At 40.1% G+C, this 25,993-nt stretch overlaps 1 pseudogene; it reads right to left on the bottom strand.

Moving 5' to 3' along the window:
* Window positions 1-5,725: 5,725 nt before the first annotated feature.
* Window positions 5,726-25,791, bottom strand: LOC117513449 (annotated as a pseudogene).
* Window positions 25,792-25,993: the final 202 nt, after the last annotated feature.

The following is a 25,993-nucleotide window of genomic DNA, read 5'->3' as shown; positions in this document are numbered from 1 at the left end:
TAACTTTGTTAATTTAGATACACATATTTGACACCAGTGATGTCAAAACATAGATAAAAACATAAAATACTACTTACGGCAATTGGCTGCACTGGTCAGAATCATATCCACTAAATAATCTCTTTCTTCAGTTTGATCGCTTTGTCTAACAGGCGCCTGCAAAATGCTAAGAAAAGATTTTTGTTCTGATACAGATCAAACCACATTAAAACATGTTCAATGACTGGTTATCACATCGAGCTTGACCAATGAAAAATCATGTTATTAAACAAAGAACAAGGTATATTTCACGGCTCTTATTAAACAAAGATCCGGTATATTTCCTGGCGCTAAACATCATTTGCGGACCATCCCCTCAAACTCTGTCATAATTGTGTTATAAACCAGTCACCATTTGTTTTAATCTACATCTGTGTAATTAATAAAATTATCTTCATGAATGATTTGTTCGCGCACGCACGCATGTGAAAAAAAAAGAAAAACACCGGCTGCTGCTGCTGCACTTCCTCACTTTCTCCCCTCAAACTCTGTCATAATTGTGTTAAATAAAAGACAAAAGGGACATAAGTCCTGCTCACAGGCTGATTGCCAGAGACAGGACATGTCCACGTCAAGTATAAACTCCAGACAGACATCTCCACGTCACTACATATCCAGTCCCTGATTAGTCATTGCGGTGCGACAAGACGAAAAAGTTCTGATTTTTCAACTTGGGGAGGAGGGCGGCGCGACGCGATATTGCGCCACAAATGCGCCAATCACTCAAAATCGCTTCATTCACGTCCATTGCATCGTGCCGCTTGAATTTTTGTGGCGCCACAACGTGTCCTTCCATAGGGATTACATGGCAACCTGTCGCCTCCGCTGCATTATATCTGGATCCAAAAGCCAGAAATCCAGGTCAGGCCGGAAAAAATACCAGGCCTGTTTACTGACTCGTGGCTGGAGGTGCAGCTGTTGGTGTACAGGGAGAAGAGTAGAAGTGAAAGAACACAGCCATTGGGGGATCCGGTACTGATGGACTGTGTGTTGAAGACATGTTCTCCCAGCTTCACATGCTGCCTGCTGTTGGACAGGAAGTCAGTGATCCACCTGCAGGTGGAGTCAGGGAAACCAAGTTGAGAGAGCTTGTCCTGCAGCTGGACCGGGATGATCGTATTGAAAGCACAGCTGAAGTCCACAAACAGAATCCTGGCATAGGTTCCTGGGGAGTCCAGATGCTCTAGGACAGGGGTGGCCAAGTTCGGTCCTTGTTTTGGGGATGAGGATGATGGTGGAGGACTTGATGCATGCTGGCACCTGGCATGTCTCCAGTGAGGAGTTGATGATGTCTGTGAACAACAGGGGCAGTTGGTCTGCACAGTTCTTCAGCATGGATGGGGAGACAGAGTCAGAGCCAGTATGAAGGATTTGTATGGCTCAAACGTTAAAATAACAGATAAGGCATTAAAATAATCACCATTACCAACGCATTTTTGACACAAGCTACAGAAGTAGCTGCATTAACAGAAGCGTGGAAAATAATGCAACAGAGACAGAGAAAGCACTGCAGATAAAGGTATCCAGAGGTGACATAGTAGAGAAGCTTGAATCTTCGACTGGACTGGGTTGCTTGATGCGAAATCGCAGAAGCTTCCTCAGCTAAAATTCTTGCTCTAGTAGTCTGATCTCTGTCTTGACTCTTGTAGAGAAGAATAACAGAAGCTACAAAAGTTGGAGTATTAAACCTAACCAGACCCTCCTACCAAGAGGCAGACTGCTATTGGCTAGTAACTAAACAATTGCTCTAATTAGCACCTGTTGTGGTCTAGTTAGTACCCTCCTAATGACAGGGTAGTTGTCCCTCCTAACGATGGGACTAACCACCAATGCTTGTCTCAGACCCCCTCCCTGATTAAGGCTGGGTTTCAACTGTTTCACATACAATGCCTCCTTCACTCCTCTCTCAAACCATTTCTTTTCTCTGGCTAAGAGTTTAACTTCCTTGTCCTCAAACGTGTGGCTAGTGTCTTTAAGGTGGAGATGAACTGCAGACTGAGGTCCACCGGCGCCCTCTCTGCAGTGCTGGTATAGCCTTTTGTGCAACGGCTCCTTAGTCTCACCTATGTAGTGTTCGTTACACTTTTCCTGATATCTGATAGAATACACTCCATTGCTCTGTTTGTAACTAGGGATCATGTCCTTAGGATGAACTAATTTCTGTCTCAAGGTGTTAACAGGTTTAAAGTAAACTGGGATTTTGTGCTGTCTGAAGATCCTCTGTAGTTTTTCCCCTACTTCTGCTAAATAAGGGAGAGACACTCCTCTTCTTCTTGGCTCCGTCTCCTGTCTGTCTGGTCTCTTTGTTCTTTGGGACTTCTGCACTTTATCCAGGACCATTGTGGGTACCCACATACTGTGAGGGCTTTCTGGACATGTTGTTGATCTAAAACCCTTCCCCATGTAGCCGTGGGCACCTATAGGGCTCTGTGTTGAAGAGTCCTGATCACCCCGAGGTTGTGTTCAAGGGGGTGGTTTGAGCCAAAGAGGAGATATTGGTCAGTGTGAGCGGGTTTTCTGTAAACCCCTGCCTGGAGCTGCCTGTTCTCTCCAATCATAACATCACAGTCCAAGAAGGCTAAATGGTTGTTTCTGGCATCCTCACATGTGAACTTGATATTGGAGTCCACCGAGTTGATGTGCTCTGTAAAGGCCTCCACTTCCCACGTTTGAGGACAAGGAAGTTAAAATCTTAGCCAGCGAAAAGAAAGGGTTTGAGAGAGGAGTGAAGGAGGCATTGTATGTGAAACAGTTGAAACCCAACCTTAACCGGGGAGGAGGTCTGAGACACACATTGTCCCCTGTTTACAATGGGGTACTCAGGTCTAAGCAGTTTCAGTCTTTTGTTCATGGTAATGAGTCATTCACGTCATCAGGAGAGTCGTCAGGAGAGCCGTCAGTCCCATTGTTAGGAGGGGCAGCTACCCTGTCATTAGGAGGGTGCTAACTAAAGCACAATAGGTGCTAATTAGAGCAATTGTTTAGTCACTAGCCAATAGCAGTCTGCCTCTCGGTAGGAGGGGTCTGGTTAGGTTTAATACTCCAACTTTTGTAGCTTCTCTTATTCTTCTCTACAAGAGTCAAGACAGAAGTCAGACTACCAGAGCAAGAATTTTAGCTGAGGAAGCTTCTGCGATTTGAAGCGAAACGTCCTCGCGTCAAGCAACCCAGTCTAGTCAAAGATTCAAGCTTCTCTACTATGGAAACCACCTGAATAACTGAGAGCCTTCACAGAAACATCCAGAGGTGACCTGAAGATAAACCATTACTACCCAAAACCCTTTTCAGATTTGCAGCTATTTTGAGCCATGGGAATAACCCATGTCTCAACAGGCAGGAATATCTATAGTATCCAGCTCTGACTGAATAGGCAATGTTATACATCAGTGTGCCTGACACTGATGAGGAGGATCTCAAGGGAATTATGGAAGATGTTGGGTTTGAAGATTATAACAACCTGACCCAAGACGAGATGCTCTCTGATCATCCTCATACACCCTCACCACCTAGGTTGCTACTTTCATACAAATATGTTTGATATCTCTGGCATTTTGATGATATTGATGTTTGATCATCAGTTCCAATGAACTGCGCTACAATGAGTTTGCAGAAAATCCACAAAGTGGAAGTTGTAAACATCTGATAACTTGAGTTATGTTGCTTAAGAGAATGGTGATTAAATTCTGAAGGTTTTCTTATGTTTCTGCTTGACACTAAAATATGAATCTACTATTTAGCCTTATTAGAAGTAACAATGAATTATCTTCCCTCCATTGATCAAGGAGTACCTGCGTGTGGTGGCCTGGGTAGATGGGCCGTGAGAGTTTTCCTGTATGGAAAGATGTTTTTTTTATTTTTATTTTTTTTAATGTTTTGTTTCTGCCCAACAGGTTTTTCACTCTCACGCGCCACAAATTCTTTTATATACCTTATGCTTAGAAGTAAGCTCTTGATGTGGAGTTTTTTCGATAATGGGAAAGGCGCAGGATCATTCGTCCACCTTTTCCAACAATTTGTGACTTTTTTACTTTTTCTCCTTCGTTCTGCTGTCGTTGTGTGCCGTGTGATCGGGCGTTTATGACTGAACTAAAACTGCATTGCTTTTATTTTGAAGCGTGTTTTTTAATTTGTTCTCGGAAATGATGAATCCAATCAATGTGGTCCGCTCTTCAAAAATGTCCGCTCAAGCCAAAAAGAGAGAGGTGGATGCTGAATGCAGAATTTTCAACAAAATATGGTCTCCTAAGTATTTATTTACTGAAGTCAGAGGTAAAGCTGTTTGTTTAGTTTGTGGAGAGCAGGTCACCGTGTTCAATGATTATAATTTGAGTCAGCATTACAACACGAAACATTAACAGAGACTCGATTTCTCTCACTGAACAAGAAAAAAACTGAAAAACACTAAAATGTTGAAAATACAAATAGTCATGCAAAGACATGATAAGAACTAGTGTACTGGGACACGTTTATCTTTTTTCTGCACAATTCAGTGACAGTGATATTGTGTAATATCTGGTTTACAATGACAATTGATGTGATGTCTTTAGAAAGCCAAGAACTTCCTTGTTCCAACAGTAAGTTTCAGTTTCAACAGAACATTAAACTCAAATGCATTTTGGGGTCAATGTGACTGAAAATGATCACACATGTAATGAGGCATAAATGTTTCACATTTTGTTCACTACTGTCTTGGAAAATTTGATTGAAGAATTACATTTTTGGAAGGTAACCTCTTTATTTGCATTGCCTAATCAGAACATATAACAGTTTGTCAAAATAATGCTATTTACTGCTTTTTAGGAATAAAATTATTATTGTACAGACTTGAATTTAGCCTTTTGGACCGGCCCTCCACAATATTTTCTGTTTCTCATTTTTTTCCTTTGCAAAAAAATAATTGCCCACCCCTGAAACAATGCCTAGTTCCTTTGTGTGTGGAGTTTACATTTATATTAAAAAGACGTTGCGTAAAACATTATGAGGATTACATTAAAACATTGTGAATTTTGATGCATAAACATGTAACTGTTATGACAAAACACTCCAGTAATACGTATGTCTTTCATAGTAACTCAGATATTTTAGATAACATTTTAGATAACTTTAATCATTCCATGGCTTCGGTAGAGGTTTATGTCAGGATTGTGTTTTTTTTGTCATGTGTTTGTTCGATTCTGTCTGTACTTTGTGCATGGGAATTGTTTTACTGATCTCTCTTGTCTGTCACTGGGATGCTTGAGGGTGGGATGTTCCCCTTTGGTTTTCCACGCCTTATTCTGGAGCTTTCCTGCACACCTGTTTCCTATTACCTGCTCATTACACCCTGTATTTAAGCCTCTTGTGCTCGTCCATTTATGAATCCACTTATGTACTTAGAATTTGAAAATGCAGGTCATCCCTAGACTACAAACTAGGTCCATTACTACAACTGCAGTATTTAACCTTTATTGTGATGTTATTGAAACACATTTTCCATTTCATTACAGCTTAAATACAATATACAGGCGGTGTACAAACTTTGCATTTTCATGCAACTACAAATAAATAAATAAATAAATAATGTAATTTAAACAAGGCCTTCACAAGTCCATGGGGTCCCCATGTAGTTCTTCCAGCAAGACATGATAAATTTAACACATCAAAATAATGCTTGAATGTTATAATAGTGTGTTGTGTTATAAACTTTTCACAGGTCACCATCATGGTAGCAAGTATAGTTGACATCGTCACAAATCTTTCCATGAGAAAAGGCAGAGGGGGAGCCTACACCCAGGCAGTGGACAAAGCCCAGCCAGTGGCTGTTTGCTGGAGGAGGGAAAGTTTTGTCAGCAATCTGTAAACAGCAAGAGGTGAAGGATGACACTGATGTATTAAGGAATGTACATGATTCCTATTAGTTGAGAACTGATAACTAAAGGGGGACACGTCCTCCAACTCAGAGATTATAGTTTTTCTTAATTTGCTTATTCTGAGTGAATACTTAAAGATCTGAGTCTTCTGGGAGAACTTACACTGCATCTCTGTCCCAAAGGCAACACCCCTATATTTGTGTAATACATTTCCAATACTATTTAAATTGAAAATGCTGGTTAAGAAAAATAAATTATAAACTATAAAGTTAATCATTAACTTTGTTTAAGATAATTAGACTGTATTTTAAAACAACCTGGGGGGGTTGACCAAGATGTTAGTGCATGCACTTGGTTTCAGTGTGGAAGGTTCATGGTTCAAACCCCTCCCATTTCTCCATGTTATGTGGAGTTGCATCAGAATGGGCATCCGGCATAAAACGTGTGTCAAAACAACATGCAGGTCCACCTTGGATCTGCTGTGGTGACCCCGAGTGTAAAAAAGGGAGCAACCAAAGGGACTTACGAGACTATATATTAAAACAAATATATGTAAAATAGAGAAAAGTATAAGAAAGCAAACTAATATAAGACTTAAATTCTCAGTGAAAATGGGAATGTTTCAAATCCTGATTTAAAAGATTTTTTGGAGGTAATTTTAATATTTTCCAGTATAATCCAGGCATGCACAGCATAAAAAAAACTGATTTCATAAAATTGGGAACTGTGAGCAAACCTGATGACCTTAGGAGTCTTGCAAGATTATGTGGATGAAATACCTCAGTGATATATTTTAACCACAGATTATTTAGGGTTTACATCTTTAAAAAAAAAAAGCTTCAAACTTGTTTCTTTATGTCACTGATAGTAAGCGCAGTGAAGCAGTACTGGAGTGATATGGTTCATCTTTTTGGCCTTAGTTATTTTTTTGGTGGGCGGGAGGTAGAGACCAATGAAAACACAGCTAAAAACTAATGCAAAATGAGTTTTTTTAAGGTCAGACATGGACATGAGCTCTTTAACTCTTGCCATGTTTTAAAGATGGCAGTTTCGGCGGCATGTTTTATGTGGCTGTTAAAAATGGGTCTTGCAGGTAGAAGATTGGATGTTTTCACTAGGTTTTTGAAACTGGTTCATTACTTAAACATGCTATTTTAAAACGATAAAACAGGTGATATTGAACAAAAATAAGCTGGTTCCAATACGTGCAACAGAATGCTCTTGTATCTGCTGCTGACTGGACTCAAACTGTTTCGTAAGCTTGGTGATAACTAGTTTACTGGATTTGAGTTAGTCAAGCTAACAAACCAGACTTGTAGGTGAAAACGCAGCGTCTGAGGTACACATCTTTATGTGGCTGCTCGTCCTCTGAAGGCTTCATGACTCCATGTGATCAACATGCCTGAGTGCAGCTCTGCTGGACACTCAGACCAGATGTCTTAAACAGAGCAGAACTTAGTGGAACGGGTCCAAGGTTTGGTACACGAGGAGATACATGAAGCGGAATGGCGTTTGGCTCCACACAGTAGAATTAATGATTTGAAGACACATAGTTGGTGAATAATTGATTCCAGCCCTGAGGATGGTTAGGAGCTGAGTAAAAGACTAATAAATCATTTGTGGCGCTGCCAGTTGTCACTTTCAATTATTTCTGGGTTTGTGAGTTTTGTGATAAACTGCTGCACCTGCCAACTGCTGGTCCCATGATTCTTTGGAGCAGAAAGTGACAACTTTAGCCAAACTTCGCTCCCTGTTGTACCTGATACAAAAGACTGTCCTTTTGGTGTCAAAGTGTGCACAGAAGAGAGGAAAACAGTATAATATTAATAGTGTAAAAATGTCTGGCAAAGTAAATATCATTATATTAGAACATGACATTTCTTCAAGATTTATGAACACAATCTTAAAGGTAAACTTCATTGCTTTCTTTTAATATTCTTTTATAAACAAGTTATTCTTACATTTCACAAAAAACTGGTTATTAAATTCCTGAAACCACCCTAAATAATTTTTTTGTATCACTTCATGAATCCGTTTTTAGGTGTGGCTCATATGCCCTCTGATTGACTAGTTCAATTTGTGATGCAACAAATTAAGCTGTGCTCATGTCCACCAATCCGGATCACCTCCAAAATGCAGCAGAGTCTTCCATGTCTTAATATCTATCTGTGGTGCAAATTTGGTGAGAATCCGTGAAGTAGTTTTGACGTAATCCTTCAAAGCCTATATAAAGTGAAATCTTGATCCAGAATCCAGATCCAGATAACCTCCAAAATTCAGTGGAGTCTTCCATGCCCTAATATCTATCTGTGGTGCAAATTTGGTGAGTCTGTGAAGTTGTTTTGAAGTAATCCCTCAAAGCCTACATAAAGTGAAAGCTTGATCACCTACAAAAAGTAATGGAGTCTTTCATGGCCTAATATGTGTCCATGGTTAAAATCTGGTGAAAATCCATGAAGTAGTTTTGACGTGATCCTTCAAAACCTATATAAAGTGAAACTTGATCCAGAATCCGGATCTGGATCACCTCCGAAATTTAATGGAGTCTTTCGTGGTCTAACATGTATCTGTGGTGAAAATTTCATCAAAATCTGTGCAGTACTTTTGACACAATCTTGGTAACAGTCAGACAAATCAATCAATCAATCAATCAATCAATCAATTTTTTTATATAGCGCCAAATCACAACAAACAGTTGCCCCAAAGCGCTTTATATTGTAAGGCAAGGCCATACAATAATTATGTAAAACCCCAACGGTCAAAACGACCCCCTGTGAGCAAGCACTTGGCTACAGTGGGAAGGAAAAACTCCCTTTTAACAGGAAGAAACCTCCAGCAGAACCAGGCTCAGGGAGGGGCAGTCTTCTGCTGGGACTGGTTGGGGCTGAGGGAGAGAACCAGGAAAAAGACATGCTGTGGAGGGGAGCAGAGATCGATCACTAATGATTAAATGCAGAGTGGTGCATACAGAGCAAAAAGAGAAAGAAACAGTGCATCATGGGAACCCCCCAGCAGTCTACGTCTATAGCAGCATAACTAAGGGATGGTTCAGGGTCACCTGATCCAGCCCTAACTATAAGCTTTAGCAAAAAGGAAAGTTTTAAGCCTAATCTTAAAAGTAGAGAGGGTGTCTGTCTCCCTGATCTGAATTGGGAGCTGGTTCCACAGGAGAGGAGCCTGAAAGCTGAAGGCTCTGCCTCCCATTCTACTCTTACAAACCCTAGGAACTACAAGTAAGCCTGCAGTCTGAGAGCGAAGCGCTCTATTGGGGTGATATGGTACTACGAGGTCCCTAAGATAAGATGGGACCTGATTATTCAAAACCTTATAAGTAAGAAGAAGAATTTTAAATTCTATTCTAGAATTAACAGGAAGCCAATGAAGAGAGGCCAATATGGGTGAGATATGCTCTCTCCTTCTAGTCCCCGTCAGTACTCTAGCTGCAGCATTTTGAATTAACTGAAGGCTTTTCAGGGAACTTTTAGGACAACCTGATAATAATGAATTACAATAGTCCAGCCTAGAGGAAATAAATACATGAATTATTTTTTCAGCATCACTCTGAGACAAGACCTTTCTGATTTGAGAGATATTGCGTAAATGCAAAAAAGCAGTCCTACATATTTGTTTAATATGCGCTTTGAATGACATATCCTGATCAAAAATGACTCCAAGATTTCTCACAGTATTACTAGAGGTCAGGGTAATGCCATCCAGAGTAAGGATCTGGTTAGACACCATGTTTCTAAGATTTGTGGGGCCAAGTACAATAACTTCAGTTTTATCTGAGTTTAAAAGCAGGAAATTAGAGGTCATCCATGTCTTTATGTCTGTAAGACAATCCTGCAGTTTAGCTAATTGGTGTGTGTCCTCTGGCTTCATGGATAGATAAAGCTGGGTATCATCTGCGTAACAATGAAAATTTAAGCAATACCGTCTAATAATACTGCCTAAGGGAAGCATGTATAAAGTGAATAAAATTGGTCCTAGCACAGAACCTTGTGGAACTCCATAATTAACTTTAGTCTGTGAAGAAGATTCCCCATTTACATGAACAAATTGTAATCTATTAGACAAATATGATTCAAACCACCGCAGCGCAGTGCCTTTAATACCTATGGCATGCTCTAATCTCTGTAATAAAATTTTATGGTCAACAGTATCAAAAGCAGCACTGAGGTCTAACAGAACAAGCACAGAGATGAGTCCACTGTCCGAGGCCATAAGAAGATCATTTGTAACCTTCACTAATGCTGTTTCTGTACTATGATGAATTCTAAAACCTGACTGAAACTCTTCAAATAGACCATTCCTCTGCAGATGATCAGTTAGCTGTTTTACAACTACCCTTTCAAGAATTTTTGAGAGAAAAGGAAGGTTGGAGATTGGCCTATAATTAGCTAAGATAGCTGGGTCAAGTGATGGCTTTTTAAGTAATGGTTTAATTACTGCCACCTTAAAAGCCTGTGGTACATAGCCAACTAACAAAGATAGATTGATCATATTTAAGATCGAAGCATTAAATAATGGTAGGGCTTCCTTGAGCAGCCTGGTAGGAATGGGGTCTAATAAACATGTTGATGGTTTGGATGAAGTAACTAATGAAAATAACTCAGACAGAACAATCGGAGAGAAAGAGTCTAACCAAATACCGGCATCACTGAAAGCAGCCAAAGATAACGATACGTCTTTGGGATGGTTATGAGTAATTTTTTCTCTAATAGTTAAAATTTTGTTAGCAAAGAAAGTCATGAAGTCATTACTAGTTAAAGTTAATGGAATACTCAGCTCAATAGAGCTCTGACTCTTTGTCAGCCTGGCTACAGTGCTGAAAAGAAACCTGGGGTTGTTCTTATTTTCTTCAATTAGTGATGAGTAGAAAGATGTCCTAGCTTTACGGAGGGCTTTTTTATAGAGCAACAGACTCTTTTTCCAGGCTAAGTGAAGATCTTCTAAATTAGTGAGACGCCATTTCCTCTCCAACTTACGGGTTATCTGCTTTAAGCTACGAGTTTGTGAGTTATACCACGGAGTCAGACACTTCTGATTTAAAGCTCTCTTTTTCAGAGGAGCTACAGCATCCAAAGTTGTCTTCAATGAGGATGTAAAACTATTGACGAGATACTCTATCTCCCTTACAGAGTTTAGGTAGCTACTCTGCTCTGTGTTGGTATATGGCATTAGAGAACATAAAGAAGGAATCATATCCTTAAACCTAGTTACAGCGCTTTCTGAAGACTTCTAGTGTAATGAAACTTATTCCCCACTGCTGGGTAGTCCATCAGAGTAAATGTAAATGTTATTAAGAAATGATCAGACAGAAGGGAGTTTTCAGGGAATACTGTTAAGTCTTCTATTTCCATACCATAAGTCAGAACAAGATCTAAGATATGATTAAAGTGGTGGGTGGACTCATTTACTTTTTGAGAAAAGCCAATAGAGTCTAATAATAGATTAAATGCAGTGTTGAGGCTGTCATTCTCAGCATCTGTGTGGATGTTAAAATCGCCCACTATAATTATCTTATCTGAGCTAAGCACTAAGTCAGACAAAAGGTCTGAAAATTCACAGAGAAACTCACAGTAACGACCAGGTGGACGATAGATAATAACAAATAAAACTGTTTTTTGGGACTTCCAATTTGGATGGACAAGACTAAGAGACAAGCTTTCAAATGAATTAAAGCTCTGTCTGGGTTTTTGATTAATTAATAAGCTGGAATGGAAGATTGCTGCTAATCCTCCGCCCCGGCCCGTGCTACGAGCATTCTGACAGTTAGTGTGACTCGGGGGTGTTGACTCATTTAAACTAACATATTCATCCTGCTGTAACCAGGTTTCTGTTAGGCAGAATAAGTCAATATGTTGATCAATTATTATATCATTTACCAACAGGGACTTAGAAGAGAGAGACCTAATGTTTAATAGACCACATTTAACTGTTTAGTCTGTGGTGCAGTTGAAGGTGCTATATTATTTTTTCTTTTTGAATTTTTATGCTTAAATAGATTTTTGCTGGTTATTGGTAGTCTGGGAGCAGGAACCGTCTCTACGGGGATGGGGTAATGAGGGGATGGCAGGGGGAGAGAAGCTGCAGAGAGGTGTGTAAGACTACAACTCTGCTTCCTGGTCCCAACCCTGGATAGTCACGGTTTGGAGGATTTAAGAAAATTGGCCAGATTTCTAGAAATGAGAGCTGCTCCATCCAAAGTGGGATGGATGCCGTCTCTCCTAACAAGACCAGGTTTTACCCAGAAGCTTTGCCAATTATCTATGAAGCCCACCTCATTTTTTGGACACCACTCAGACAGCCAGCAATTCAAGGAGAACATGCGGCTAAACATGTCACTCCCGGTCCGATTGGGGAGGGGCCCAGAGAAAACTACAGAGTCCGACATTGTTTTTGCAAAGTTACACACCGATTTAATGTTAATTTTAGTGACCTCCGATTGGCGTAACCGGGTGTCATTATTGCCGACGTGAATTACAATCTTACCAAATTTACGCTTAGCCTTAGCCAGCAGTTTCAAATTTCCTTCAATGTCGCCTGCTCTGGCCCCCGGAAGACAATTGACTATGGTTGCTGGTGTCGCTAACTTCACATTTCTCAAAACAGAGTCGCCAATAACCAGAGTTTGATCCTCGGCGGGTGTGTCGTCGAGTGGGGAAAAACGGTTAGAGATGTGAACAGGTTGGCGGTGTACACGGGGCTTCTGTTTAGGGCTACGCTTCCTCCTCACAGTCACCCAGTCGGCCTGCTTTCCCGGCTGCTCGGGATCTGCCAGGGGGTAACTAACGGCGGCTAAGCTACCTTGGTCCGCACCGACTACAGGGGCCTGGCTAGCTGTAGAATTTTCCACGGTGCGGAGCCGAGTCTCCAATTCGCCCAGCCTGGCCTCCAAAGCTACGAATAAGCTACACTTATTACAAGTACCATTACTGCTAAAGGAGGCCGAGGAATAACTAAACATTTCACACCCAGAGCAGAAAAGTGCGGGAGAGATAGGAGAAGCCGCCATGCTAAATCGGCTAAGAGCTAGTAGCTACGCTAAGCTAGCGGATTCCTAAAAACACGCAAAGTGAATAATGTGTAAATAATTTAGAGGTGATTCAGCAGAAGGAGTGCTTTAGTTAAGGCACGTAAAGATTACACTGGGAAACAAATCGTAATCTAGATAACTAGATCAATCTAACTGCGCAGATTAAACAGCTAACAGATACAGAAAAACACCGCTGTGCTCCGGAACAGGAAGTGATACAATACCGCAGTGAGAGCCAACCACCAGTAGAGGCAAGCAAGAGTCCTATAGACAGATGATTTTATTATGTCCTTGGCATAAAAAAACCTTAAAAAATATCCAGTTTTCTGCCTCAAAATCCAATAAATTCTTCAATAACCCATTGTCTATATGTCCACCAAATTTCATTAAGATCTATTCATGTGTTTTTTATTACTGTTATTTAATTTTCATTGTCATGAAAATGTTCATGTTTCAAAGTGACAGTTCTAGTAATTTTGCTTCTGTATGAAACCACAACAGATTCAAAATGAAACGATCGAGATGTCATAGTAGTGTAGACATTTAGCTGTAAGTGTAGTCTCAAGCTTCTTTTATTTTTGGTTAAAAGACTACAGTTACTCAATGTACTATTAATCTTTTCTAGATGGCTCAGAAGAATCAATCCAAAATGCTCTTAATGCCTTGTCTTAATTCTTTTGATTATTTTCCCCTCCTTTTGAATGCAATAAGCCAGTGGATCTGTGCTGAAAAAGGAAACATGACATGTACATCAATTGCACATGATCAGAAGATGATTTTCTTGTGTATTGTTATTTTGACACATTCTGATCATGTACAACTGATGTACATGTCATGTTTCCTTTTATCAGTGTATGTAAACCCAGGTCCACAATTGTATATTCCAACTTATTTTTATCTTACAGTAACCATATTAATGGCAGGTCAGTGACATCACAAAGACCCTTTTCCAAATTCACTGTAATTTTGATCCTATTCCCATAATTTCTTCAACTGCAGTTGTGGTCAGAGGTTTACCTCCACTGACAGTGGAAATTAATGTCATGCCAATTTTGGACTTATAGTGAATTCTGCAAGAAGATTATTGATTATCACAATCTATCACAAACCTCGGGTCAAGGTCAAACTTGCTAAGAGCCATTTTATGTATCATTTTGACCTACAGTTTTGACCCAACATGCACTGATTTCAGAAAACACAAAATAAATACGTTGTGTACTAAAGTACGGTATTGTTTTTTTTCTTCTGTTTCTGTTTTCTTCTGTTTTTTTTATTATCCCAATCCTCAACCTGAGGATTGGGATAATAATCTCATAGAAAGAAATCCCTGTTCAATGTTCCTCACAGCAGTGGATGGAAATGAAATTATAGACATTGTGAATAATTGTAAATATAAAACATCTACCGATTTAAATGAAATTGATATGGTGGTGGTAAAACAGGTCATTGAATGGATTGTAGAACCATTAACATACATCTGTAACTTATCATTTCAAACCGGTAAATTTCCCAATCAAATGAAAATAGCTAAGGTTGTGCCGCTGTATAAGACTGGGGATAGACACCACTTCACAAATTATAGACCTGTTTCTTTGCTTCCACAATTTTCCAAATTATTAGAAAAGTTATTCAATAATAGATTAGACAAATTCATAAATAAACATAATTACTTACTGATAGTCAATATGGATTCAGAGCACATAGTTCAACATCACTTGCATTAATAGAATCAGTTGAGGAGATTACAAACGCCATAGACCACAAATTACATTCAGTTGGAATATTTATAGACCTTAAAAAGGCTTTTGATACAATTAATCATGACATATTAATCAATAAACTTGAACAGTATGGGATTAGGGGGTTGGTGTTGCACTGGGTGAGAAGCTACTTAAGTAACAGAAAACAGTTTGTGAAGTTGGGGGAATATACATCATCATGCTTGGACAATGCTTGTGGCGTCCCACAGGGGTAAGTATTGGGTCCAAAACTGTTTCTAATTTATATAAATGATATTGTCAATGTTTCCAAAATATTAAAATTAGTATTATTTGCAGATGACACAAGCATTTTTTGTTCAGGGGGGGATTTGCAGGAGTTACTGAGGAGGATCAGTATAGAAATGGGAAAATTGAAAATATGGTTTGACAGAAACAAATTATCATTAAACTTAAGTAAAACAAAATACATGTTATTTGGCTATTGTAATACAGACATACAGGTTCAGTTACAAGTCGAGGGGGTAGATATTGAAAGGGTACATGAAAATAAGTTTCTGGGGGTGATAATAGATGATAAGATAAACTGGAAGACTCATATAAACATATACAAAGTAAACTGTCAAGAAGCATTTCAGTTCTAAACAAAGCGAAACATATTCTGGACCACAACTCACTCCGCATTCTTTACTGCTCACTGGTTTTACCATATTTACAGTACTGTGCAGAGGTATGGGGTAATACTTATAAAGGTACAACACAATCACTATCAGTAATGCAGAAAAGAGCTATAAGAATTATTCATAATACTGGCTATAGAGATCATACAAATCCACTATTTTTACAATCCAAATTCTTAAAATTCACAGACTTGGTTCATTTTCAAACAGTACAAATTGTGTATAAAGCAATAAACAATTTACTTCCAGCAAATATTAAAAATATGTTTTTTAACAGATCAGGGGATTACAGTCTGAGGGGGAAATTTAATTTAAAGCATCAGTGGGCACGAACAACATTAAAAGGTTTCTGTATTTCTGTCTGTGGGGTGAGGATGTGGAACAGATTGGGAGTGGGGCTCAAGCAATGTCCAAGCATGAACCAGTTCAAACAGCGGTACAAAAATATGGTTTTTTCTGGGTATAGGGAGGAGGAAGGGTAATGAGGGTTAGGGTGTTTTTGTTTTTTGCTTCGGCTTGTAAATATATAGTATTTTGTATGTAAGTAGGTATGTGTAGGTGTATATTTATGTTTGTGTATATATATGTGTATATATGTATATGTGTATATATGTGTATGTATATGTGTATGTATGTTGATGTGTGTATGTATATATGTATGTGTATGTGTATATATATGTATATATATATATATATTGATATCGGTTTAGGTGTGTAGGAATCTATGTGTATATGTGGCAAAGGGTATTACTGGTTGTGGGGAAGAAGGGGTAGGGATAAATAGCTGATGCTTCACCCTACCCCTTTTCGGACATGTTGGGTACACAGTAGGAACTTTTTTGTTGTTGTCTTTACTGATCTATCTTGTAATTGTTGTTGTATCAAATGTTCGAAATAAACAGTTTTCATTCATTCATTCATTCATTCATTCATTCATTCTATTAAAAATGTATGTTGTACATTAATTCTACCCCAGAAGGCCTATTACTGCCAAGGCACTCATTTCCACAATGAAAGTATGTACACCACTGACTACAACTGTACAGTCCATTGTTACTGTATGTATCTCAACAATAAAGATGATTGCCCTGAATTTTCTCAAGCCACTTTACGATGTCTCATTTAGAACCTCAAGGTTTTGAGTATGACCGATTTCCAGTACTGATCCTTGGTTTTTGATTTGAAGACAGGCTGACTGGGTTGTTTTAGGAGTATAATTTCATGAAAATGTGATAGAATCAGCAAAATAAATCAAATCGGATCTGTCACCTCCTCCCACATGTAACAAGTGTAAATCTAACTGATTAACGCTCTTATACATTCACATTTTGCTTGCTGTTTTTTTTTTCAAACATAACAGATTGCACACTGAAGCAATATGAGAAAATGTGGCAACACTTTGCCATTGTTAATGTGTGAGACTTGTTGAAATTATTCACGTTTTGTCACTTGTTTAAAGCAGCCTAATGTACAATGTACGACAAAGAAGATCTTGTCAAGTGAAAAAAATTACAAGCTCCAGCAAACATTTATTGGGGAGGTCAAGGTGAACTATGTGTACTGCACACTTTTACCAATTTTAACACAGCCAGACTGTGCAAGAGATTTTTTAAGCCCTGTAAATAATAGCCAGTATTGCTCCCTATATCTGTATTACATATGTCAGATTCAGGGTCACTACAGTATTGGAGTATTCTGTCAATAATTGAAAAGCTCATTGATGCTTTAACTGTTAGACAAGACTGCGTATTTTATTTTTTAGGAACACATTGCATATTTGGCAGCAGGATGGCTTTGCGCTTGGCATGTTTTCTTCGCATCAAGAAGCTCCTGGGTTCACTTACAACCTGGTCCTTTCTGTGTGGAGTTTGCATCTTCTCCTGGTGTTTATGTTGGTTTCCTCCTTGCCTTCCTCCGACTTCAGAATCAGAAGTGGAAGGAAATCATAAACCACAAAACTTTAATTTTACTGTAGGTGTGAGTGTGAAAGTGTTTGTCTATATGTGGCTCTGAGCCGACTGGTTATGTTTGGTACAATCACGCGGACAAACTGTTTTGGTGCTGACAATGGGTTTAGCAGTATAAATAAATGTAAAATAAAATCACTCACCATTTCCGGTTGCATGATTTATATCTTGGTTTTGTACAGAAATGTCCAAAAATATCTCACTGAATGAGAAGTGGAAACCATAGGTTTTCTAGAGAGACCTAGAACAGCTGATATGACGCCCATGTCTGGGCCATCGGCTGGGCGTTGACATGTAATGCATAAAGGGGTGAAGTGTCGGTTGCTCAGTGTGTGACGAAACAAGCCTGAACACACCCCTCCCTTTGATCCAACCACCTAAGCAAACAGGTTAACTCGGTTTGGGTGTTTATTAAATCATATTTTTGGGTATTGCATGGTGGTTCTCCTAACGATTTACTTTAGTGTTGACATTAAAAGTTATTAACGGCTTGTTTTCTCAGAAATAATGCATTAACAGGGCTTAAGGGATCTGTTAAAAGTACCTATGTCATGAGCATACATTATATAGGACGGGTTTCATTCAGTATGAATATTACAGCAGGGACTTAGGAGATCCGTTAGGCCATTTCACCACACAAAAAGCTCTGTTATTGCAGGTGTTTGTAATAAGATACTCAAATAAAACAGATACACAACAGCCAGCAGTCACATCAAGCAGCCTCTGCGCTAAAGACTATACAAGAGGCAGAGATGCTCAGCCACTGTCACTCAAAGTGACCACGCCCCCAAATGTAAACAACTTTATGGCTTAAAATATCTAAAACTAAAAAGTTAGAAAAAAAATTAACCCACCTGTGCAATTGTCATGGAGGAGGAAACTATCATTTGAGAACAGAACCATTTTTTTTATACCAGGCTGTAAACATGTTTATTTCTGTTCTAAAGCTGGACATTTTAACATGGGCTCCTATGGGGATGTGCTCTGTTTGGAGCCAGCCTCAAGCCAGTCAAGGAACTGCAACTTTTTGCAGTTCCTTGTTGCAGTTCCTTGACTGAGGACATCAAAGCACTTTCACATCGGCACACAGTATTTGTGCGATCCACAACTCCCTCTCTTCTGCTGCTACAGCTCTTGGGGAATCCAAAGCTTTCCCACACAGGGAAACCACGTAACTCCTGTGTGCGAGCAACGCTTTATGTGTGACTGACTCCAGCTGATACCAGTCAACAATATGTGCTCATGTGCTAAGCTAAGTCACTGCTTAAGATGTAACTCGTGTCATGTGAGTTTTGGTTCCTCTTTAATTACTTCAAGTCACATTATGCTTCACGTATAATTAGGGGTGTACATAACTGGTACTTATGGTGCTTGTGCGTGCTAAAAATAAATGAAGCATAGCAGAAAATGCAAGGGAAGCGCTTCATAAGAAGAAAGCAATAACATTGTACAAAAAGTGTTTCCCTCTGCTGTGCATCAATGATGTTTAGTGCACATGAGTACCAGTTATGTGCACCCCTGTGTATAATCATACTGTGCAGAGTTGGATCATGTATTCTGTGTAGAATTCTGTCCACTATACCATTTTGTGTGTGTGTGTTGCAAATATGAACATACTCTGAAAGCTGAACTTCTTTTGTGCATTTTGATATGCAACACGTGGGAATGATACCTCTAACATTTGGCAATTGTACAGTGACAGACAGCAAAATACTAAAAAATAAATTAAATTACATATTTTCATTTTGGACATTTATTATACATTGATCTACAATTTTCTTCACATATCACACTGATTTTGTGAGCAAAATATGTGGTGAACAGTTCATCCATATGAATAAATGTGTGTTTCCAATAAAGATGTAAAGAATTTTCAGAAAAGGTCATTTTTTCACATTTAGAGCCAAATTGTTTCTGCGTACGGTGTTTTAGATCAATATTTGACACATTTTGAAAGCTGGGATTGTTGTAAACATTTTGATATGCAACAGATGGGCATTATACTAACAACAAAGTACCTTAAAAAGTATAACAAAATTGAGAAAATACCCCTGGGACCCAGAGGGTTAAGGAGTTCTGACATCTGGAAGAAGCTCAAAATAGAACCTCTACTCCTTTGTTCAGACTGGACTCAGTTGCAGTGGTCCATGCCTCATGATGTCACTATCCAGGCCCTCCTTTTTAGACAGTACCCAATTCAGAGCAGAAATTACTAGTGGGATTACAGACTTAGAATCGTCCTGAAGGAACTGGAGGGTGTGCTTGAAGATATGGACATTTGGGGTTACACCTTATTTATCCTTGTTCCACTGAGACCCATCTCCAGATAATCAGTGGATGGATGAATGGATGTCTTATTAAAACTCTGTGCACGTGGCTGCAAACACACCGCTTTCAGTATTCGCAGTGAAGCTCATGTTTCCTGTTGAGTAATTGCTATTTTGTTTGCATAGCAAAATGATAACACTGCATTTGACAGCTGATAGAAGGCAAAGAAGCGTTAAGCAGACAGTGGTGGAGTGTGGTCCATCTGTGGGGCGGGGTGGGAGGGCGGAGGCGGTGTAGTAGAGCGTGAGGCAGCCCCTTAGGGCCTCCAGACTGCTCTAACACCAATAGCAGAGGGGTCTCTGCCTTTACCGCGGCTTTCACGCTTCACTCCTCTTCCAGTGCAAATCAAAGGCTACACAAGCTATCCATTTGAGATGTGGCATCGATACGGAGATAAAGCATGGACTTATGAGCCACGGTCATGAGAAAAAAATCTGCCAGAGCTAGGCCAACAGTCTGTTTATCTTTCTACAGCATTAGTGTACACAGAGGCTCCCTGCAGGAGGTAGGAAGTGGTAAAACCGTGACCCGTTTTGTTAAATGACCACAGCAAAGTTGTCTCTTGTGTCCTTAGGTTTCAGCTTATTGACTGGTCCTCCCATTTTCTATTCAGCTGTTGGGATGTATGAGTGAAAATCTCTTCTCTGAGGATCCTGTCTCACCTTCTTCATTATGACCTCTTTATGTTTTAGTTTTAGCAGTTCATCACCTCCCCACAGTGAGGGACTGTTTTTTTTTTCTGTTTAACTTTTCTGAAAATTCAAGGTTGCATATACAGCATGCGCTAAAATGGAATGTGCATGTTACAGTTTAAACAAACAACCAGCCACAACCACAGCACTGACACAGTTAAGTCTAAATATATTTGGGCATTGAAGGTTTTGCTGCTTTAGTTGTCTTTCACAGCATATATTACGTGATATGAAATATTAAACATGAAATCATAATGTAGACCAGTGGTTCCCAACCTTTTCACTTTTACATAGGAAAGGCTGAGCCCACGTGCACCTCCGCCCCTTCCCCAAAGCATAACGTGATTCATTATTTTCTCTCTCTCTCTCGGTTCATTCAAAGAAAATGATCTTTTTAATTAGTTTTGATTGTCAGGTAAGTGTGTTATTATGACTATTTAAGGGTTGAACTTTTAATTTGGTGGTGGCGGGGGAGTGTTCTTCTGTATTACAGTAGTTGTTTGCATGTATTATATTTTGGTGGGAATAAATCTTTTGTGATGAAATATATCAGAATTAAGAAACTGGTCAATCTCTATAAATGTAATTGATAAATATGACAAAAAACCAAACATCCACTTAGCTCTACTTGAAGATGTTGCACCAGAATTCATTTCCTTCATACAAATCTTCAAACGGTGTGCTACCATTGTGTGAAGTTTCCCTGAAATCCATCCATCAGTTTAGGATTCAATTGCAAGGAACTGAGGGATTCCATCATGTACAAGGGGAGGTGATGGTCTAGTGGTTAAGGCATTGGGCTTGAGACCAGAAGATCCTCGGTTCAAATCCCAGACTGACTGGAAAATCACTATCACTAAAAGCCCAAGGGCTTATAGTGATAGTGATAATCCCCCATTGCTCCCGGTGTGTAGTGAGTGCCTTGTATGGGGTGGGGTGAATGTGATGCTTTGAGCATCTGATGCAGATGGAAAAGCGCTATATAAATGCAGTCCATTTACCATTTTTAGGAAGAGTTGCACTTTGAGGTCACTCGTCATGTGGCACATCAGTTAAACACAATATCTATATTATAATAGCCAAGTGTCCTGTGTGTGTGTGTGTGTGCGTGTGTGTGGCTTCGATCTCGCAGAAACCGGGGAGAGCTGACATTTGCTGTTTCGTGTGCTTATGTATTTTGGGTCAAGGATGAATGGTACGAAAACAGAAAGTTGATAGGACTAATATTTTTGGAGAAATTACCAATTTTAGCCATTTTAATCAGTAAACACTGAATGTTGTGCTGCAATGCTTCATGGGAGTTTGGGGTTTTAAATGTTATTGTGGTTCATGTTACAATTCCACTGAAGTTGGGACATTGTGTGAAATGTAAATAAAAACAGAATACAATGATTTGCAAATCATTTTCAACCTATATTCAATTGAAAAAAACACAAAGACAAGATATTTAATGTTCAAACTGATAAACTTTATTGTTTTTGTGCAAATATTTGCTTATTTTGAAATGGATGCCTGCAACACATTTCAAAAAAGCTGGGACAGTGGTATGTTTACCACTGTGTTACATCACCTTTCCTTCTAACAACACTCAATAAGCATTTGGGAACTGAGGACACTCATTGTGAGTGTCATGATTGAGTATAAAAGGAGCATCCCCAAAAGGCTCATCCGTTCACAAGTAAAGATGGGGCAAGGATCACTACTTTGTGAACAACTGTGAAAAATAGTCCAACAGTTTAACCCTCCTGTTATGTTCATTTGTCAGTAACAGCAATGGTGTTCCATGGTCAGTTTAACCCAGTGTATGTTTAATTATCCAAAAGATGTCTGAAACCAAAAAAATCCTAACAAGCAGTGTGAATATTTCATTACTAACTCCATTACTAACTATTCTATCAATATTTAGTGCAATTGTGTTCCTTACCTTGAACAGGTAATGGTTCAATTAGGATAATTCTGTTGTGTGGGCCGCCGGAGAGGAGATACTGCTGGCCCACCACCAGAGGGCGTCCTGCCTGCTGGCATGTTTCAGGCACCAGAGGGCGCACTGGCCAGGTGGATCCACCAGGTGGACTGTATCAGCTGTCAGTCATCTACACTCATCATCTCATCTATAAAAGCCTGGAAGAGACACCACTACTCTGCCGAGTTATCATCTTACCATACAGGTAAACCTACTCAGCCGTTTTGTGCCATACACACATTCATTGTAACTGAAGTCTTTGCAGTTGTGACTTATACTTGCAGCTTGTAGCCGAGTTTGTGGAAGTTGGAGGAGTTGGCGTCTCCACTCCTAACTTCTTACTTTCTAAGTATAACCATTGACACTGCACGTTCTCCAGTTTTCCTCTGCACTCTGGGAGTATCGGGATTTATTCCTTCAGGAGGATATCTGTGAGTTACTGACTGTTTGCTGGGTGTACACACACCCACCTTAACCTGTTTTGTTCCTGCCAGCAGTACCGGGTCTGACAGCCTGGAGCGGTGGCCACCTGGGGAATCAGGACTTGGCGGCTCTGGTGTATTGCAGGTCTCCGTTGGCGGTGGAACTTCATGGGTTCCGGCTCTTCTCTGGATAGGTGTCTCCTACCCTTGGGCCTGCCCACGCGTCACTGTTTTGGATTGACTGTCTAAAAGCATATTTAAGTGTTGTTGCACATTTGCAGAATAAATTGTTATTTATTTGGAATTCCTATTGACTGTTCATTTACGCCCCCTGGCGTGAGTCCGTGCATTCACTTTCTCAACAAATTCACTCGTTTTTCATAAAAAAATACATGTTCAAACTTTTTTAATGTTTCACCACTTTATTACTTTTGAAAGTAATAAAGTGGTGAAGCTGTGTCTGATTGGAAAACACAATAGTTTTACGTAACACTGAAACCTGACATTTAAAGTTTGTTTTACATACAGTGAGGAAAATAAGTATTTGAACACCCTGCAGTTTTGCAAGTTTTCCCACTTAGAAATCATGGAGGGGTCTGAAATTTTCATCTTAGGTGCATGTCCACTGTGAGAGACATAATCTACAAAAAAAAAAAAAAAAAAAATCCAGATATCACTATGTATGATTTTTAATAGTTTATTTGTATGTTACTGCTGCAAATAAGTATTTGATCCCCTACCAACCAGCAAGAATTCTGGCTCACACAGACCTGTTAATTTTTCTTTATGAAGCCCTCTTATTCTGCACTCTTCATCTGTATTAATTGCACCTGTTTGAACTTCTTACCTGTATAAAAGACACCTGTTCACACACTCAATCAATCACACTCCAAACTGTCCACCATAGCCAAGACCAAAGAGCTGTCTAAGGACACAACTAGGGACAAAACTGTAGACCTGCACAAGGCTGGGATGGACTACAGGACAATAGGCAAGCAGCTTGGTAGAAGACGACAACTGTTATGATTATTTATTAGAAAGTGGAAGAAACACAAGATGACTGTCAATCTGCCTCGGTCTGGGATTCCATGCAAGATCTCACTTTGTGGGGTAAGGATGATTCTGAGAAAGCTCAGAACTACACAGGAGGACCTGGTCAATGACCTGAAGAGAGCTGGGACCACAGTCACAAAGATTACTTGCAAAATTGCAGGGTGTGTACCACACACTGTGTGTGTGGTACACACACTGTGTACAAATTCACAGTACAAATTCTAGTGGCTAAGGTGTTGGGCTTGAGTCCAGAAGATCATGGGTTCAAATCCCTGCCTGACTGGAAAATCACTAAGGGCCCTTGGGCAAGGCCTTTAATCCCCTATTGCTCCTGGTGTGTAGTGAGCGCCTTGTATGGCAGCACCCTGACATCGGGTTGAATGTGAGACATAATTGTAAAACATTTTGAGAGTCTGATGCAGATGGAAAAACGCTATATAAATGCAGTCCATTTACACACACACACACACACACACACACACACACACACACACACACACACACACACACACACACACACACACACACACACACACACACACACAGTCCTCTCCTGAATCTCACTCACCGTGGCTGCAGTGGCTGGGGTCCTTGGCAGGTGCTGCCTCCGTTGGATGTGTGGTGTCACAAGCGCCTTCCCCAGCTCCTCGGGAAAGATGTGCCTCTTGTACAACTTTGACACATTCCAGTCAGGAAAGATCTCAGTCCAGATGACAAATGCATTGTAGGCCATCTATCATGTTATAAAAGATGACCAATGGCCAGTGTGCAGTCATTCGTTTGGTGCTGTAGGACCCTGTTACTTTGTCCAAGCTGTCAACCTCCCTTTGGTGGCATTGTAATCAAGGATCATGCTTGGTTTCTGGTCCTCTCTTGTGTTGATTTCAGCATTTTTGTGCAAAGTGCTCATGAGCACAACATTTTTTCCCTTTTTGGGGCAGTAAGACACCAGGGCTGTCTGTGAAGACAATCATGGAAGATTGAGGGGCCCTGTTCTTGATTACCAGCAGCTCAGCCGGGAGTTCAGCCCTGTTCTTTTGGACAGCTCTGACCATTGTGAGCTTTCTCTTTAGAAGCTCCTGACCCAAATTGTAGCTTGTGAAAAATTGTGACAGGTTATGTTGTGCTCCCTGACACCCTGTGTCATGTCGAGCATGACCCTTGTGCCCTGATTCTTCTCTGGGGCTCCTCCGACTGGCTTTCCAGTGTAAACCTGCATGTTCAATGCATAGCTGGTGTTATCACATGCTGCTCAGATTTTTATCCCATATTTAGCTGGTTTGGAAGGCATGTATTGCCTAAATGGGCAGCAACCTCTGAATGCCACCAGCCTTTCATCCACTGTGATATTAGGGCCTGGGTTACAGGTTAGGGTTAGAGTAGTGGAGGTTGCTCTACCCTCTTGTCCCACACTGTCCTAATAGCTGCCAGCTTGTCTCTCTCTCGTCTACCAGCCCTTGTCTCTTGATTCTCAACTCGGATTACTCTGGAAAAATGTGAAAAGTCTCCAGACATTGTGGCTTGAAATATAGACCTGCCTGTCTCTGCATCCCACAGACAGGCTGTTGGTTCATTCTTCGACTTATAGACCCCAGCCAGGATGAGGAATCCCAAATACACATCTCAATGTGTTTTTGTCCAGGTCCTTCTATTTCTCCCCCAAAACACGCCTGCCTTCTAGATTAGTCATTTCCAGAATGTGTTTCTGTATTGAATCTGGCAGCTCTAAAGCTGACTTGATGTCAGTCACACAACTCGCTGCCATCCTACTGGGCCCTGGCACTGTCTTTATTATGTTTTCTGCAGACAGTTTTGCTTGACGCATATTTGGGGATGAAGACCACTGTATGTCACCATTTTTTGACATGAAAGTCTTGCTTGGAGGAATGGGAATAGAAATTCTCTCATCTGGTTCAAAATCAGAATCATTAGAATCAGAATTTAGCTCAAGATAGTCGTTGTCTTCAGACACATCCTCCTCTATTTCACTGTTATGATCAAAGATGACGTCAGAGCCTCCTGGACTGTCATCCTTAACCATACAGGTTTTGGAGCAACACATGCTGCCATCCAAGCAACATCTTTTTCAGTAAAAGAGTGTGGGTACTAAACTGGCCTGATTTCTGTTTCCTAGAGACAGCTGCTCTGTTTACCTGATTATTGGAGAGGGCTGCACTGTTACCTGTTTCCTGGAGACAGCTGCTGTGTTTACCTGTTTCCTAGAGACAGCTGCTCTGTTTACC

The sequence above is a fragment of the Thalassophryne amazonica genome, chromosome 7, assembly GCF_902500255.1.
Source record: "Thalassophryne amazonica chromosome 7, fThaAma1.1, whole genome shotgun sequence".
Lineage (NCBI taxonomy): Eukaryota > Metazoa > Chordata > Actinopteri > Batrachoidiformes > Batrachoididae > Thalassophryne > Thalassophryne amazonica.
This window is presented reverse-complemented; position numbering and strand designations above follow the sequence as displayed.